This window comes from Panthera onca, chromosome B2 (assembly GCF_046562875.1).
Source record: "Panthera onca isolate mPanOnc1 chromosome B2, mPanOnc1 haplotype 2, whole genome shotgun sequence".
Taxonomy (NCBI): Eukaryota; Metazoa; Chordata; class Mammalia; order Carnivora; family Felidae; genus Panthera; species Panthera onca.
This window is the reverse complement of record NC_138343.1, coordinates 101,769,142-101,787,139: the sequence shown is the minus strand read 5'-3', so window position 1 is coordinate 101,787,139 and position 17,998 is coordinate 101,769,142. Positions and strand designations below refer to the sequence as shown.

At 42.4% G+C, this 17,998-nt stretch overlaps 1 long non-coding RNA gene across 5 annotated transcripts in view; it reads left to right on the top strand.

Moving 5' to 3' along the window:
• The first annotated feature begins 304 nt into the window (after positions 1–304).
• The window catches only part of LOC132667521 (uncharacterized), a 516,104-nt gene continuing 498,410 nt past the window's right edge, over positions 305–17,998 (top strand). Inside the window, exons 1-4 of one of the 5 annotated variants that reach the window (XR_009605204.3) lie at positions 320–2,015; positions 2,115–2,282; positions 2,944–3,038; positions 4,189–11,343. This is a non-coding gene — a long non-coding RNA (uncharacterized LOC132667521). Of the gene's footprint in view, positions 2,016–2,114; positions 2,283–2,943; positions 3,056–4,188; positions 11,344–17,998 lie in introns of those variants that run through there. The other 4 variants (XR_009605200.3, XR_013555728.2, XR_009605201.3 and 1 more) reach the window with 4 other exon arrangements.

The following is a 17,998-nucleotide window of genomic DNA, read 5'->3' as shown; positions in this document are numbered from 1 at the left end:
GCATAGATGAAGTGCTCTGTGGTTTCTACCGTGAGCCCTTGGGGGGGCGGGAACAGCTTCTACACCTTTCTCTTGTATAGTGTTGGGTGGAACTTCTTGTGCCCCAGGGCTGTTTTATGATGACAGAGATGACACTATAAAACGAAGCTAAAGGAACATTGTTTACTTTTATTTTAATATCTATTTATTTATTTATTTATTTTCAAAGAACATTAAAATTTTTTTTAGCTTATTTATTTTGTGAGAGAGAGAGAGAGAGAGAGAGAGAGAGAATGAGAATGAGTGGGGTAGGGGCAGAGAGAGAGGAAGGTAGAATTCCAAGCAGGCTCCACGTTTGTCCGTGCAGTGCACGACGCAGGGCTCGATCCCATGAACCGTGATGGAGTCAGACGCTTAACTGACTGAGCCACCCAGACACCCCTCAAAGGACTATTTTTTTTTTTAAATAGGGTCTTATGCTGTTGGGTCTTTAGGGGGTGTCTCTCTATTTACAGAGTAAAGAACTGAGGAAGAAGCGCTGTATCATCATGACAAGCAACTGTGGCCAAATGGCATAGGCCAGTGATTTTCTAAAGGCCTGGAAAATCCTGGTCCTGTTGGAGATGGCCGTGGAAACAAATGAATCTGGTTCACTGACCTGGCCTCTGATGCCAGATGAAGGTTTAGCCTAAGGATGAAAGACCAAGTTCCCTTCTATCTCTGAACATGTCTCAACCCTGGACGTTGTCCTTCTCCATCACTGAATCCCATGTTCGCCCACCCCCGTGGTTAGCAGCTCATTAGAGGGGGGTGCATTTTTCCTAATTTAGCCTGGAATGGCTGATGCTTGTTTGGCTAACCGGGTGTGATGCCTGGTGCAGGAACAAAGTCAGTCTGAAGTCAGTTGACCAGGATGTCTTTCTCTCCGATGCAGACTCGACTACCCAAACGGGTAATGGAGGCAGACATCTCTTAATTGAAGCGGCCTTGTTTAGCCAACAGAGATTGACGGCGGAGGTGGCATTAGAAGGTTTGCTGCCTCACAGGTGCCATCTGATGGTGGCAGTTGAGCAGAACCTTAGTAGGTCTTTCGGGACAGCTTTGTAAGACACTGACTATAAGCCACGCACAAATTACTTTTTTATTTAAACATTTTTTAATCTTCATTTTTCAGAGAGCGAGAGAGAGAGACAGAGACAGAGCATGAGCGGGGGAGGAGCAGAGAGACAGGGAGACACAGAATCCAAATCAGGCTCCAGGCTCTGAGCTGTCAGCACAGAGCCCAACGTGCTGCTCCTACCCACAAACTGTGAGATCGTGACCTGAGCCGAAGCCGGACGCGTAACCTACTGAGCCACCCAGGTGCCCCTCTTTTTCATATTTAGATGCTCTGATTATACAAGGTAGGTGAGGAATGAACAAAGGCACATCCAGAGGGTGATGCTCAACCTCTCTCCAGATAAGAAGCTCAAATCAGCTTTTGCTTTTGTGGGGAATCAAAATTTAATATATAATCTAAAAGCCTCCCAGCTTATGGAACTCAGTTCACAGGTTCTAGGAGAGAAGATGAAACTTTCATTTACCTTTACCCTATACGTGGAGAGATACTGTGCATAACCGCTTAAACCAACAGCTGGTAGATTTTGATGCATTTTTATCTGCTTACACAAGATCAACTCCCACCATAAACACTGAATTCTGTTTATAACAGAAGGGCAGGATCCGCGGGTAGCATAACCAGAGCGCTCCAGGCTCTTTTTTCCCCCCCTTTTCTCAGAGACTCCAGAGGAATGTGCCTTTGTACCGCCTCACGAGCATCCCTAAATCATGATTAATTTAAAGCCTTTTCTCTCCTTAGGCCTGACACAAGCAACCGCTTTTCTGTCACATCGATTTTTCTGTCCTTGCAGATTCGAAGCCAGGGTTGAGTCCTCCTAACAGGGCGAGTTCTCTGACAAGGAAGTTTTGCAAGCAAATTTACAGCTGGAGTCAAGCTCGTCAGTGAGGGCCAGAGGGGAACTGTCGCAATCCACTGGGTAAGTATGCATTTAATAGTGTTTATCCAAGCAAGTTTGTGATTTCTTCACTCTATGCAACAAATATGTTATTTGTAATACCTATCTTCTCTAATCTAGGTGTTTGAAAAATGCCTCTAACGTGTGTGGGCTAGAATACATTTTGTTTTTCTGTGGGCATATTCATTTAACAAGGGCAGCCTTTGAGGAACGATCAAAAACTGTTTGTCATTTTTCCAAATCATCTCTCTCTGCAGTGACCATGACTTAATCCTGAAGGAAAACAAGGTAATCTTTTCAAATAAACATTCTCAAGGATGTTTAGAGGGAACCCAGTCGCTAGTATGCAGAACCCTCCCCGTGACTGAAAATAGTTATATCGAAGGAATCCAATGACAGTAAGTTGGAGTGTTTGTAAGCATTTGGTATTTTCAGATGATTGACAATAATAAGCTAAATTGCGAGCAAAGACGTGTGTGTGTGTGTGTGTGTGTGTGTGTGTGTGTGTGTGTGTTGGAAGAGTCACTTAGGATCTTGTCTCTCAGTGCTGTTGGTGGAAAATGAGGCACAGAGTGGTTAACCACTTTCCTTAGGTAAGGGAGCTGGTGAGGAACATTGGTGATATTTAGAACCTAAGCCCATCAGCTTTCCTGGGGCTCACCTGCTTCTGGTCAGAGTGACTAAGGGATGAAGAAACATTTGATCATGATGTAAAAAGGGAGCTCTGAAACCACAGCAATTGGTTAGTAAGCAATGCAGCTTAGTAGTACACGATTCCTAGTCTCAAGGAACTTGGCATGAAATAAAAAGAGGAAAGGCTCAGTATGGATTGAATAAACAAAACTTACTTGGATGGTAGAATTAATTAAATCAATACAGACCAGGGGCATGAGAGTTTATCATATTACTGACAACATTATTTGCATTACAATTTTTTTTTTTTTGCCAGTCTTTTCCCTTCTGGTCTCTGCGCTCTTGAAGGACATTTGGGCCTGAAGTCCCAGGACTTAAGGCTGATCCCGGCACAGATGAGGAAAGGAAGAGGTGAGTGAATAAATTTGGTCTTGAATTTGATATTTTTATCTCCCATTGTTTGTGGGCCTGATGTTCTCTAATTTATCATTTGCTATTTAAGATGCCCATACATTCAAGGCATCTTTTTAAATATGTCCCCACCTATACATGACATAATTACATTATTACCTTGTTAAAAATCTTATAGCTGTGCTGTGCAGCAGAAACACAATGTGAGTTTTAAATTTTCTAATAGGCACATTAAAAAAGTAAAAAGAATAGTATAGTTCATTTAACTCAACATATGTAAAGCCTTGCCATTTCAGCAAGTCAATTAATATTATTCATTAACAGAATTACTAATGAGATAACTTACGTTATTTTTTTCATAGTAGGTTTCTAAAATCCAGTGTGCATTTTAACTTAATGGGCATCTCAGTTCAGACCTACTTTTTTTTTTTTAATTTTTTTTAATGTTTATTTATTTTTGAGAGAGAAAGACAGAGCACAAGCTGGGGAGGGGCAGGGAAAGAGGGAGACACAAAATCTGAACCAGGCTCCAGGCTCTGAGCTATCAGCACAGAGCCTCACACAGGGCTAGAACCCGCAAGCAGTGAGATCATGACCTGAGCCGAAGTCGGACGCTTAACCGAATGAGCCCCCCCAGGCGCCCCATTTCAGACCTGCTTTTGACTATGATGTAGATTACTGCATTTCAAGTCAACAATGTGCACTTGTAACGGCTGTATTTAGCACAGAGCTAGAGTTCACATGTAGGTGTAGGCAACGTTTTCCCTGCCATTATGCACGTTCTCAACCCCTGTAATTCAGAAATAATCCCATCCTCAGTCCCCTGTATGAAAGCTGGGTGACCAACCATCCTGATTTACCCAAGGGTTTTCTGGGACACAGGACTTGCAACTGTAAAGCCAACACAATCTCAAGCAAAACCAAACGGCTCGTCATCCCACGTGTAAACCATGCCTGTCCATCCACACATTTTATCCTCTTGGCCGCAGTGAGTGGATCAGATTTAGAACATATACACCTGCTGCCACTTATGAGATTTTGTGGGAACCACTGGGGAAAAGACCCTCACTTTCTGCAGTAGTTATTATATTGAGCTTCAGCTAACCTTCTTTACATCATGAGGAGAGAGCCTGGTTGACAGAGAAACCAGTTCCTGGATCCAGCCTTGCGTGAAGCTACTCTGCCCTTGAGCTTTTCAGTAAGACAAAAAAGGGTTTTTTTTTTTTGTTTTTTTTTTTTTAAGAAGCAATGGAGATCTGCTGTTTGTTCCTCTCCTGTCTCTTTCTCTCTAGCTCTCAGACCTTTGCCTTTGCTCACGTTTGCGAGTGCTTTGCTCCATTGTAGTGACTCTCACGACGGATCATAAGTCTCATTCTAGATATTGGAACAATCTAAAGTTCATGAGATCTCCAACCCATGGGCTAGGGACCCTTGGGAGATTGTGGAATTGTAAGGTCAGCATCTGAAAATCCGTCCATCCATTTATGTTTTCTTAATCAATGAATACTAAAAGTGAAATCATTAGCATGTGGAAAGATAACACTTTTCGACAGCTCCAGGAGAAGACTGAGTAGGCATTCAATAGATATCATCGAGCTACTACTATATAACTTGACAAGGTTAAGTGCCTTATATGAAGCATTTAACACATATTATAGCATAGTATTTAGACTGGACTATTATCCTTGTTGTTTTGACATAGAAAAATAAATTTATATATATATATATATAATATATATATATATTCTTTATTCACTATTCATTTAACACATTTATTTTTTAAACTATTATGTTCTCCATGACTTTAACATGTGGTGGGGAAAATAAGCTTACAAATATAGCCTACGAAACCACGCATGAGTAAATAAAGAACTAGGAGACACCACTGCAGAGGAGAGGACGAGAAGCACTTGAGGGCAGAGGTGGGAATGGGTGCAGAAGGGACTCTGACACAATCGGAGAAGCTCCCACAAGCGTGGTGCCTGATGCCTGACACAGCAAAGTGTATCTGCTCTATTGCAAATGTCTTTACCTTTTTCAGATGAGAGTTCCATTATTTCACAATGACAAATTTTACTTTGTTTTTCTGCATCATGGTGACATAAGGTCATGTTCCCAGGGTTGTGGGATCGAGCCCCACATCAGGCTCCTCGCTGAGTGTGGAGTCTGCTTAAGATTCTCTCTCTCTCTCTCTCTCTCTCTCTCTCCCTCTGCTTTTCCCCAACTCGAGTGTATGCTCTCTCTTTCTCTCTGTCTCAAAAAAAAAAAAAAAAAAAAAGTATTTGAGGCTGGAGTTTCCTTACCTGTGAAGTAAGGCAGATCAACCAATTCATCCAGAAGAATATCCCTTTCAAAGTTTAGACACTACAAAGACTTCATATAGCATCCTCTGTTTCTACATTTACGGGCCTTCTGTTAAGATAACATGTCCTACAAACCACAGTCCAGAAGCCAGGCATTGCAGCTTGGCATCAGCTCAGCCTACGAGAGAAAAATTCCATCTCGTTTTATTTACTTTTTTATTTATTTTTAAATGTTTGTTTAACGTGAGAGAGAGAGCGAGAGCAGGGGAGGGGCAGAGAGAGGGGGAGAGAGAGAATCCCAAGCAGGCTCCGCACTGTCAGCACAGGGCCTGAGGCAGGGCTCAATCCCACGAACTGGAAGTTCACGACCTGAGCCGAGGTCAAGAGTCGGATGCTTCACCCACTGAGCCACCCAGGGGTCCATCACCTCATTTTATTTTTACAGAAGTCACCAGATCATCCCTTTGTAGCTGTAACATTTCTTCACTTAAATATAGCCTAGGACAGACCGGTGAAGATTTTGTTACTGGTGGCAGGTTACTGATGGCAGAAAGAGTTTCAGCAAATGCCTCAATCTAGCGTTACTAGATTTGCAAGTGAATAACAGTGAGTTTCATCCAACGTGTAATAAATATCCTGAACTTTCCCTGTCCAGAAGCAAAACAAAATTGAAAGAACTCAAACCTTTTCCTATGGACCTAAGTTGGAAGCGTATCAAATTCTTCATCTTAGAATTTAGACTTTTCGAGAAATCTGCTTTCTTGTTATGTTTAATTTGACTACACCTGGGAATGCATTTGTGTGTGTAGTTATGATGTCAGGTAGAGGGAGAAAGAGACAGACAAAGGGCGGGGGCGGGGAGGGTGGGGAGGGGGGAGACTGTTGTGCTGTGTTCCACAGAGTTTAGTGTAGGTCTACAGCTTAAAGATCAACATCATCTTGAAGATGACATGAGAAAAGGAGAAGATAGAAAGGGCATAAGTGTTTATGGACCACATTGGTGCACTTAGCCTCTGACACTGGATTCTTTTGACTTCAAAACAGTTTTTAATGTTAGTTTCATTGTTTTGATGTAAATGAAAATATCTCCTGCTTTATGAACAAATGTGTCAATTAATACGCTGTATCTTAATAAAGTAATATACATTCACCTTAACAACCTTGGAAGACCCTATCCGACTTTTACGAACTGAACGTTTTCCCTCACTGAAGGTTGAAATTGACATTTTACTCCTCTGCAGGTGAGCATGTGACAGTTTCGGCTACATGGTAACTCAACACAAGGGTTGTATACTGGCTATTACCATGCTCTTCCAGATTTACTGTGCCTTTTCTTTTTTGAGAGAGAGAGAGGGCACAAGTGAGCAAGAGGCAGAGAGAGAGAGAGAGAGAGAGCAAGAGAAGCCGGGATCACCCCAAGCTGGGCTCAGTTCACCTGAGGCAGGGCGCCAGCTCACAAACCGCAAGATCATGACTTGGGCTGAAGTCAGATGCTTAACTGACTGAGCCACCCAGGTGCCCCCAGATTGTAATACTTCTTAAAAGGACATTGCTGCAAGATTAAACCCAGAATACTTACTGTGGTGCACCTGGAGTCATCCTATTCATGAGATCATAGTCACAAACCTTGTGACACTCATCCAAGGCCACGGCATCCGATATCTGTGTTTCTAATTATTGGGTAACACTAGTGTGAAAATCTCTGAGATTTTCCCCCTAACCTCTGCTACCTTAAATGTAGCCAGCATGCCTTCATCCTGCATCGTGATTGGCAGATAAAGGCCAATGGAAGGTGTCACTGAGCATTATTAACAGAAACTGGCACCAGCAACTTCCTGTTTAATGTGACTGTAACTCCTGCTATTGCCATTATCATGACCATTTATTAAGCATTCAGGGCCTTCACCGTATCAGAAGCAGGTGTACCTCTAAGTTTGACGTTCCCTCCATCTCTTGTGTCCCCTTTTTGTCCCTTTTCGCCTCACTGTCCTCACAGTTTGGGCTTCACTTGCTCAGGTTGTGACTGTGGCTTCAAGGGGGCCCATTTTTATCTGGCTGTAAAGCCGAGCAAACTAAACTTGCAAAACTGTTCTGCCACACATTGGAGCCTCTTCCTGCTTGGAATTTATATATTAACAACTTGCGAAGTCTTCGAAACCGAACTTTGGCACAAAGCTGCATCCCGACTGTGGCACCATGCTGCTAAATTTCCACACCAGTGTCACCTCCTTGTCACCTAACCCACAAGGCAGTAAGTAACCCACAGCCAGAATTTAGGTTTCTTTCTTCCTTCGTCCAAAGGAAAATACCAGGCTGTTGTGTAAAAAAATGTGGCTCGGAGGTATGGTAGCATGAGCCAGGGGGTTATTGGTTATGGAGATCCTACTGCCAATCCTGTAGGACGTTTGCCTCCTCTACCTCCTGTCTGTTCTCTCTTGAATACTTTCTGCCCTCCAGCACATCACTTCTGCCAAACCAGAGAAGCAGTGAAAGGCTATATTGTTTAGCTCACTCATCTGGAGGCTGGTATAGAGGGACGAGTCAAGCTTGCCCTGAGTTCTGCTCTGTCAGTCCCTGTCCCTGTCCCCATTGTCCAACAGCACACCCTGACCCATTTCTTCTCTTTCTTTTTTTTTTTTTTTATGTTTCTTTATTTTTGAGAGACAGAGTGTGAGCGGGGGAGGGGCAGAGAAAGAAGGAGACACAGAATCTGAGGCAGGCTCCAGGCTCTGAGCTGTCAGCACAGAGCCCAACGTGGGTCTCGAACTCACAAACCATGAGATCATGACCTGAGCTGAAGTCCAATGCTTAGCCGATTGGGCCACCCACGCACCCCACCCTGACCCACTTCTTAAGCAACATGGCAAGAGAGAGCAGGAAAACCTCCTTTGTTTGTCTGTCATTCATTCATTTGAGGTAAAGTACAGTTTACCTCCTAGCTGCAAAGCACCGAGCTCTTGTTCTGAGCATTGTGAAGGAATACAACATCTGGTTCCTGTTCTGTATGGCCCTTCCAGTATTCCCCCCAGCCCCCCTGACTTACAATCTAAATAGTTAAGCTGCAGAAGGCCCTTCCTCCTTTGGAAATGTCTACTGGATTATAAAAACTGGGGGAATTGAATTTAGCAACTTTTCTAGATTTGCTTTCTTTTGTGAGGTCTCTCATACCTCACATAGCAACCAATCTGCACTGTTTAGCATCCCCTGAACCCAACCTGCCCTTGCCAGCCTGCAAAACTCATTGAAGCCTTGCCTTCTGTATCCAGCACCCCGCACTGCCCCCTATACTGAGAAACACATCTTTCTTTTTCAAAGCACATTTCAAATATGCCTTCCTTTCCTCTGGGTAAAATTCTCTTTTGCCTGTGGACTCAGAGAAAATGCCAGAGAAAACACTAAACGTTGGAATCTAAAGGATCTCTGCCCTTGGGCTTCACTGCTTACTAATCATGTCCCACTGGAAAAGTTACTAGGATTCTCTGAGCCTCAGTTTCCTCATCTGCAAAACAGACATGATAATACTGCAAAAGAGGTATAGCTTTTTGATAAGGGTAGTTTAAATAAATGGCCTAACTCCGTATCTGGCTCTTGGCACTCCCCAAATGTTAGCGAATATCCCTTCTTGGAAACCTCCACTATTAAATTTCTGTTTAGATAGCTGTTTGCAGGATTAGGCCCTGTGTTCGATTCCAAGTCACTTAAGAATAAGCATCATGGCTTATCCATGTGGGGTTCCCTGTAGCCTTGCACCATGCTTTATACCTAACAGATGCTCAGGAACCTTGGACACACCAAGGTGTTACTGTAAAAATATAAATGATCATAGATGTGTGAAGAGCCAGGCACAGGGGGTGAAAAGCAGATCTGGGTACAAAGCCCAGTTCCTTTAAAGCCTTTGCTGAGCTTGGCAGGGTTCTTAAGGGTAAGGTAGTTGCAGGGAGAAAGTGGCAGTCTCTGTGTACAGGCTCATATTATTTAGGGCCCCAGGGTGACCTCTCCCTGGGATCACGGGCAAGATGAATCAGGAGAAGAGAGAACAGAGATGGGGCCAGCTGTTCTCAGATCTTAAGACATCCCAAACAAGAGGGAGAGACTTGGTTTTTCCAGATTAATCTTTGGTGATTTATTCCTTGGACATCATTTAAAAGGAGCATTTTAAAGTAAATTAATTGAACTCCCATGACCTTTTACCCTACTTGAATCATCAAAAGAAACTAGATCTTGAAATTAAAAAAAAAATGCTTGATTTATTTTCTGTGACTTACAAACTACTGTGAGATGTCAGTTTTTCAAAATTCTAAATAAAAACCCCGGCCTTTTCAGCAGTGCGTTGAAGCAGCCCAAGTTTGAAACATCCCAATGTTAGCAAATGAATGTTGAGTGAGGGGTGTCATATGTGTGGGCAAATGATAAATATATAATCTAAGACACACAAAAATGAGAAAGGATTGGCTGTCTTTAAAAAAGTCATTTCCCCTTTCACCATACTGACTCGATGATATTCTTGAGTTCACCTCTCTCTGACAATACTTGAGTAAATTCTCATTAGTAGAAGCCAGTGTTTTTTGAAGTGCAGGTAACAGTCAGTCTACTAGGGAGCTGCAAAACCAATTTACTGGGTTTTTTGTTTGTTTGTTTTTTATTAAAGGAGTAGAGTAGTATAGAGAATAAAATAAAATAGAAAATATCTGAATGCATCATATAGTAAGGATGTATTTTATTTTGTAAAACTTTCGTTTGCATTTTATATATGAATTATGAAATGTGTTTATGCATGTAGTGAGTTGGGATGTACAATGTAATTTTCACTGTGGACATATCTCACAAAGGTTGGAAGCCTCTAAATGTATCTGGCTTCATGGTGGTTTGTTTACAAATTATTCGGTGATGGTGATAAAGCTCTGGCCAATGAAATGTCAAGGGAAGTCTGGTGGGAAAGGCTGGGGTACAGGTGTGGGGTATGGGAAAAGATTCTTCACTCAAATCATGGTGCACCGTATAGCTGCTGTCTTTACTTTTATTGGATATGGTTGTATCTGTACGTGCTTTCTAGAACTAAGGTACCATCTTGGAACCACAGAGAGAGTTCACATGAGATCATGTTGAATAGACCAAAGTGGAGGGAAGATGGAGGAAATCTAGGTCTTAGGATTATTGTTCAAATGTGATATTAAATGCTTCTGGAACTATTCCAGCTCTGGACTTGTTACATGAGATAATAAATCCCCTTACTGTTTAAGCCACTTGAGTTAGTGTTTTGTTACTCATAGCTGAAAGAATCCTGAAGGATAAAGAAAGCTTATGTTAGGAAGTGCAAGTAAATCAAATACTGATATATAGGTCTGGCAGAAGAAAAGCTTGAATAGGTAGAGGGGGGTCAGATCATGAAGGATTTTGAATTTCAAGTCCAAGCATTGATACGGAGATAGCACAGGCTTGTGGTTTTGAATACAGACTCAGGAGTAGATTGGGCTCAAATCTGTGTCCTACTCATGAGGTGGGTTGCCTTGGGAAAGTAATACTTTTTTAATATTTATTTGTTTTTGAGAGAGAGACAGAGACAGAGTGAGCACAAGCAGCAGAGGAACACAGAGAGAGGGGGAGAGAGAGATTCCCAATCAGGCTCCTTGCTGTCAGCATGGAGCCTGATGTGGGGCTCAAACTCACAAACCGTGAGATCATGACCTGAGCCAAAATCAAGAGTCAGTCGCTTAACTGACTGAGCCACCCAGGCACCCTAGGAAAGTAATTGTTTTGAGCAGTGTGTTGGAATATTTATTAATCTGGTGCCATTGTCCAGGGTGGATTGAAAGTTGGGAGAAACTGGAGGTGGTGGAACTAGAGAGAAGACTGTGTTGACAAGCCAGCAGTGAACCATGAGGCTGTGTTCTGGAGGTGGAAAGAAAACCCACAGGAAGGAGGGTTAAGCAGGTGGACTCGACAAACTGGGTCTGGGAGATGGGGCTTGGGAAGGACTCAAGTCTGGTACTGATTTCAGTGCTGGAATCAAGCGGGGAAGGGATGTGTGTGGTGGGGTGGGACTCCGGAGTGGGCAGGGGGTAACTTCCCATGATCCCCTTTACAGGATGGCACTGTATGCACTTATAATTTCCTCATCTCAAGCCCACGTTATGGAGGATGTGCTGAAGTTCCGAGAAGTTAGGAAGCCTCTCCCCGAATGATACAGTAAATGGCAAAGCTCAGATTGAATCCCAGGCCATTTTTACTTCCAATCCCTTGAGAGTCACCCATGACCAGTACATGAAATAGGGAAATCATTAGAAGGTGAAGAGCTTTTAGTGAGAAGGTGGAATTTAATAGATCCATAATACAGGTAAGTAAATAAAGGAGGGACGGTGACTAGGGCTTGAAGACAGACATTTTTTAACTGAAAAAAAATTAAAAGTCAGGTAAGAAAACAAAGACAACAGAGAAGCCTGAGGGAAGGTTGTGAGGACAATGAGAATGGCATTGAGGCAATGAGCTCCAAGGGAGAGTGTGCAGAGAGAGATACCCCCACCCTACCTGGGTGTCACTTCTTGAGTGAGGAAGGGAGTGAGGGCTGAGAAAAGGGCGCTAGATACAATAGTAAGTGGCTTCCCGGTGACTTTCGAGCAAGAAATCCCAATAAGTTTGACAAACATATGTGCTGGATTATAGGATATGGGAGTGAGCAGAGAGAGACTATGGACCCTTAATGAAAAGTCACAATGGAAAGTAAATATTTGACATGACAGGGAAGATCTTTTCTTCTTTAAAGTAAAAAAAGATGGAGGAGGGAGCAAAAATAATCTGAGGATACTTTAGAAAAGGAGAATAACTGATGAAACAGAAATCTATAGAAATTTAGAGGGAGGGAGGGAAGGAGGAAAAGAGACAGAAGAAGAGGAAGAGGAGTCATCCCAGCGAATAGGAAGAAATTTACTTTTTGAGAGAGGGAATGGAAGCAATTTGTGTATCAACTGCTTTGTAATTTAAAAGAGGTGAATATGAGTATAAGACCTAGGGATACATATCCAGGGATCGGGAGAAATTCCTGGCTGTGACTTTATCCTACAACACCTAATGCCTTCAAGAGACGGTGAGAAGAAAATAGACACCTTGCAGGTGGTGTGGAATTTGCAACCAATGATTCAAGAAAATGGTATAGGGCTATAGTAAACGCACACTAAGGTGGTTGGTGTCCACTTTCTGGAGCAGGTTCTGAGTGGTGCTGTCATTGGAAAGGGCTGAGAATTCTAGTCATGGCTCTGCTGTTATTAGTTGGAAAGTATTTAATTTAATTTAATTTAATTTTATTTTATTTTTATTTTTATTTTTTACTTTTTAAAGTTTATTTATTTTGAGAGAGTGAGAAAGAGAGAGAGAGAGAGAGAACCAGAGGGGCAGAGACAGAGAGCAAGAGAGAGTGAATCTCAAGCAGCCTCCCACTGCCAGCTTGGAGCCCGATGCAGGGCTCCAACTCATGAACCATGAGATCAGGACCTGAGCCAAAATCAAGAGTCAGACACTTAACCGACTCAACCACTCAGGCACCCCTGGAAAGTCTGATTTTTTTTAATGTTTATTTTTGAGAGAGAGAGAGAGACAGAGACAGAGCATGAGTGGGGGGAGGGGCAGAGAGAGAGGGAGACACAGAATCTGAAGCAGGTTCCAGGCTCTGAGCTGTCAGCACGGAGTCCAACGCAGGGCTCGAACTCACGGACCGCGAGATCATGACCTGAGCTGAAGTTGGATGCTCAACCGACTGAGCCACCCAGGCACCCCTGGAAAGTCTTATTTAAAAAGAAAAATATTTATCTTCTCAGAGCTAGAACAAACAATCCTAAAATTTGTATGGAACCACAAAAGACCCCAAATAGACAAAGAAATGTTGAAAAAGAAAACCAAGGCAGGAGGCATCATGATCCCTGACTTTAGCCTCTACTACAAAGCTGTAATCATCAAGACAGTATGGTATTGACACAAAAAGACACACAGACCAATGGAATAGAATAGAGAACCCAGAAATAGACCCACAAATGTATGGCCAACTAATCTTTGACAAAGCAGGAAAGAGTATCCAATGGAAAAAAAAGACAGTCTCTTTAGCAAATAGTGCTGGGAGAACTGGACAGCAACATGCAGAAGAATGAACCTGGACCACTTTCTTACACCATACACAAACATAAACTCAAAATGGATGAAAGGCCTAAATGTGAGACAGGAAACCATCAAAACTCTAGAGGAGAAAACAGGCAACAACCTCTTTGATCTCAGCCGCAGCAGCTTCTGACTCGACACATCTCCGAAGGCAAGGGAAATAGAAGGAAAAATGAACTATTGGGACCCCATCAAGATAAAAAACTTCTGCACTGCAAAGGAAACAATCAACAAAACTAAAAGGCAACTGATGGAATGGGAGAAGATATTTGCAAGTGACATATCAGATAAAGGATTAGTATATACAAAATCTATAAAGAACTTAATCAAACTCGACACCCCCAAAACAAGTAATCCAGTGGAGAAATGAGCAGAAGACATGAACAGACACTTTTCCAAAGAAGACATACAGATGGTTAACAGACACATGCTCAACATCACATCATCATCAAAACCTCATTGAGATACCACCTCACACTGGTCAAAGTGGCTAAAAGTAACAACTCAGGAAGCAATCAATGTTGGCGAGGATGTGGAGAAATGGGAACCCTCTTGCACTGTTGGTAGGAATGCAAACTAGTGCAGCTGCTCTGGAAAACAGTATGGAGGTTCCTCAAAAAAAATTAAAAATAGAACTACCCTATGACCCAGCAATAGCACTACTAGAAATTTATCCAAAGGACACAGGAGTGCTGATTCATAGAGCACAGGTACCCCAATGTTTCAACAATAGCCAGATTTTGGAAAGAGCCCAAATGTCCACCAACTGAAGAATGGATAAAGAAGACGTGGTTTATACACAGCATGGAATACTACTTGGCAATGAAAAAGAATGAAATCTTGCCATTTGCAACAACATGGATGGAACTGGAAGGTATTAGGCTGAGTGAAATAAGTCAGTCAGAGAAAGACAGATATCATATGTTTTCACTCATGTGGAATTTGAGAAACTTAACAGAAGACCATGTGGGAAGGGAAGGGGAAAAAGTAGTTTCAAACAGAGAGGGAGGCAAACCTCTCTTAAATACAAAGAGCAAACTGAGGGTTGATGGGAGGGGCAGGGGAGAGAGGGAAATGGATGACGGGCATGGAGGAGGGCAGTTGTTGGGATGAGCACTGGATATTGTATGTAAGCTACAAATCCTGGGAATCTACTCCAGAAACCAAGAGCACACTGTATACACTGCATGCCAGCTAACTTGACAATAAATTATATTTAAAAAATAAATCAATAAAAAAGCACTTTTTAAAAATAAAAAAATTAAATATTTAAATATTTATTCATACAGTTATTCATTCATTCCCTCAAGGGCCTTAGTTTCTTTTATTTTTATATTAGAACACGTTGTCCATAGCTCCTTACTGTTTTGTTGTGGGAATTTACCAAGAAGACAGAGATGATGATGATGATGATGATGATGAAGATGAAGAAGAAGAAAAAGAAGAAGCAGAAGAAGAAGATGATGATGATGGCAATGAACTTTAAAATTATTCGGCTCTTCCTATGGTGGGCCACATAGCATTCTAGTTTTCTATATACATTAACTTATTTAACCTTCCCATCAGTTCTATGAGATTCTTAAAATTGCCCCCAAGCTCATAGAAGAAACTCAGATATAGTGAACTTTGGGACTTAAATTTAACTAAAAAGTGACAGAGCCAGGATTCCGCCTAAGCAGCCAGGCTCCAGAGAAAGAATGTTGGAAATATAAAGCCTTATATTCTGCCAAGTATCCGTACGAAAGAACCGAAGTATTACATTCTTAAAACACAGGCTCATCAATGTTCAACAAAGGACATTTTTGAAATTAATGAATTCATTTTGATTACTTAAGGTATCTGTTTTCCTAATCCCATTAGCTCTCGATAACGTTGCGTTTCCATGGTTCTGTTTGTTTTTTCCACTTAGAAAACAGTGCAGCCCATCTTTATGTGGTTTCCTAAGGAAGATAAGCCTCTGATGTTGCTTTGTGGTTTTTATACGTAGGAGCAGCAACATCACTGCTCTGGGAAGTATGGTCTCCTCGGATGGATTGCTCCTAAGCAGAGCATATAGCAGGTGCCGCCTCGAGCTCCCTGACCCACCGCGAGCCGCTTGGTATATCAGGCAGAGACGATAGCACTGAAAGGAGTCCAACTCTTTCAAAGCTAGAGAAAATTCTTTACCATGTCCTAAAAAGGTGGCATCAGTTTTTAAATGGATTTCCTCAGAGTCACTTTTTTAATTTTTTTTTTTTACCGTTTATTCACTTTTGAGACAGAGAGAGACAGAGCATGAACGGGGGAGGATCAGAGAGAGAGAGAGGGAGACACAGAATCGGAAACAGGCTCCAGGCTCTGAGCTGTCAGCACAGAGCCCGACGTGGGGCTCGAACTCACGGACTGCGAGATCATGACCTGAGCTGAGGTTGGATGCTGAACCGACTGAGCCACCCAGGCGCCCCTTCCTCAGAGTCACTTTAATGACTTCTGCCTCAAGTAGTCATTGAGCAAGATTCTAAGCAAATTGTGTTGGGTGGGTGTTATTTTATACCGAGAGCTGTATTGCACCAACACAGCCTCCAGACTGTTAGTCAAGCCTTATGAGGCTGTTCCAAGCAGCCCATCGTGCCTGGTAAGAAACAATTTCTTTCAATACTGCCACAGCTGCGGAGGCTTATTCGTAATATCTTCAAACTCAACGGGCTACAGTTCGGAATTGCTATAGCTACCTGGGAATCTGATCAAAAGAAAAGGTTAGGAAGTTAAGTGGGGGTCACATCCTCTGTCAGCATCATGAAGAAAGCTCCAGAAACACCGCTTAATCACTATATCGCATGTGACTCCCTTGGGGATGGTGCTGGGGGGCCTGCTGCTGGGACCCCCCCTCAGGCAGATTTGGAACTGGCCACAAGAGAGACCACAAATGATAAGCCGGGGCTCTGGATTCGTGCATTTTGTAATTCACGTTAAGCTGTTGTGGGGAAGGTTTGCTTTTTCCGTTTCCACACACGCCAACATTCATAGCCACGTCCCGGATCCATGGTCTACCGGGGGAATAAGGACATTCTGAGACACAGAAAAAGCACACTCTCTCGTTCTAACCTTGCTCATGTGTTTTTAAGGGAAGCTTTAGTAACAAAAAGTTATTGATTCAGAGCCACAGGAACTGGAGGGTCAATAGTGAAAATCATGTAGAATCCAGGCAGCAAGGCCAGCGGTGTTGACATCGGCCCACACAGCAGTCCCAGAGAAGGGTTAGACACCTCGTGCTGTGTCTTCAGCGGTGTGACAATTCAGGCCCAACTGCGAGCAAGCCGATGTGCAACCTCAAAGGGCCTCAATGGTCTGCAAACAAGGCCAGATTCTTCAGGGGACAATGCTACCGCCTGCTTAGGTGTTAACGTGCTTCTATAACACATTTGTTTAAAATCTATTTCCACACGGTTTTCCTAGGGTTTGCTCCACAGTTTTGTCAAAAAAAAAAAAAAAAAAAAAAAAAAAAAAAAAAAAAAAAGAAAGGAAAGAAAGAAAGAAAGAAAGAAAGAAAGAAAGATTACATCAGACTTGAAAAAGAGAAAAAAGCATCTCTAATGTGAGACAGGCTGTAAACATATAAAGGATTTGATCCTAGCTCGGGCAGATTTTACTCAAAATTGGTGGGAATGCTGTGGGCTTCCTCTTTTTGATATTTAAGGGGGTTCTGCTGACTTTTCTTAGACGGTAGATGTCCTTAGGTGTTAGCTAACTTTATATATGGAATTTACTTAGGAATACCATGAGTTTGCATGCTCTGAAATTCAGGCTGAGCTTAGTTTGTAATGTATTCTGTATAATGTATATACAATCTATTCCTGCCCCTACCCCCAGACCCCTACAATAGATTTGGGCCCAAAGAGTTGAAGTTGTGCCGAAAAGCTCTGACTTTCACCTTGTCTCCATACAGAATATGCAAGATCATACTTCCAGGCTGGATAGGCTTTAGATTGTTTCAAGCCTAAAATGGATCTTCGAAAATTTTCTAGTCTCATGTTTTGTTAGCAGAAAACCTGAAGTAAACACATACTCGTACAACAGCCTGTATCATTTTTTTCCCTATACTTCAGTACTTCTGCTTTTCAGCATGATTACTATTCTATTTTCAGTTCCCTTTGAAGACAGAGGCTTATCTTGGTTACCAATGTCTCTTTGATTTTTAAAAAAATATTAATCCGATTGTGGCACTTCTCTGCTTAAAACTATTACACTGGGTGAAAAAACGAATTCTCTCCATGGGTCTAAGGACCTCCATGATGTAGACTTTGCCTCATTGGAGGCTATAGTCTCGGTCCCTTGCTCTCCATTCAGACAGGCCTCTTGCCCATTCTGCAAGCTCTTTCCCATCTTAGGCTCTTCATACATGCTGGTCCCTCAGTCTGGAAGGCTCATTTGCAGGGATGACTTCCTCTTATTTGAATGTTGTACCTTCAGCTATTGTAGTCCCCAACTATCTTATTTGACTAGATCCTTTTCTCTCTTCCACAAGTCCCATCCCCA